This window comes from Mizuhopecten yessoensis, unplaced genomic scaffold, assembly GCF_002113885.1.
Source record: "Mizuhopecten yessoensis strain PY_sf001 unplaced genomic scaffold, ASM211388v2 scaffold8537, whole genome shotgun sequence".
NCBI classification, from domain to species: domain Eukaryota; kingdom Metazoa; phylum Mollusca; class Bivalvia; order Pectinida; family Pectinidae; genus Mizuhopecten; species Mizuhopecten yessoensis.
The window spans coordinates 1,541,304-1,542,290 of NW_018407597.1; the positions used below are offsets into that span (position 1 = coordinate 1,541,304).

Consider the following 987-nt stretch of genomic DNA (forward strand, 5'->3'; position numbering starts at 1 on the left):
TATATATATATATATATATATATATATATGTTTCTGCCTTATATAATAATTTCAATAATGATGAAACACGCTATTGAATTAACAGTGTCTTCATGCAGACTTAAGTACTCCAATATTTAAATCAACTATTGAGAAATCTCTTGACTGATGAAGTTGATAATAGTCTCTATGAACATACTTATTCTAATATAGAAATTTGTCAGTCTTTATAAAAACATTTCACCACTATTGGACCATTCATCACCCTCTTCCACTCTCTGGTGTAGAAAATAGAAGTCTTTATGTAAGTCCCTATTATTTTTCCTACTCCCACCACTTGTTCTCCATGTTACATACGAGAACAATCTCTGTGATCACCCTACAACTAGAATCCGGCATTATCTCACTTCTAACTCTCCTTGACGTAGATGACAACAATCTCTGTGAATACCCTACAACTAGAATCCTGCATTATCTCACTTCTAACTCTCCTTGATGTAGATGACAATCTCTGTGATTACCCTATACAACTAGAATCCTGCATTATCTCACTTCTAACTCTCCTTGACGCAGATGACAATCTCTGTTAATACCCTACAACTAGAATCCAGCATTATCTCACTTCTACCTCTCCTTGACGTAGATGACAACACTCTCTGTGTTATCTCACTTCTAACACTCCTTGACGTAGATGACAATCTCTGTGACTACCCTACAACTAGAATCCCGCATTATCTCACTTCTAACCCTCCTTGACGTAGATGACATCTCTGTGAATACCCTGCAACTAGAATCCTGCATTATCTCACTTCTATCTCTCCTTGACGTAGATGACAATCTCTGTGAATACCCTACAACTAGAATCCCGCATTATCTCCCTTCTATAACTGTCCTTGACGTAGATGACAATCTCTGTGAATACCCTACAACTAGAATCCTGCATTATCTCACTTCTAACTCTCCTTGACGTAGATGACAATCTCTGTGAATACCCTACAACTAGAATCC

General features: G+C 37.1%; 1 protein-coding gene across 2 annotated transcripts in view; it reads right to left on the minus strand.

Annotated features, from left to right (window-relative positions):
* LOC110456138 (potassium channel subfamily T member 1-like) overlaps positions 1–987 on the minus strand; it is a 43,880-nt gene that overhangs the window by 1,817 nt on the left and 41,076 nt on the right. The gene's annotated exons all lie outside the window — the stretch shown is intronic.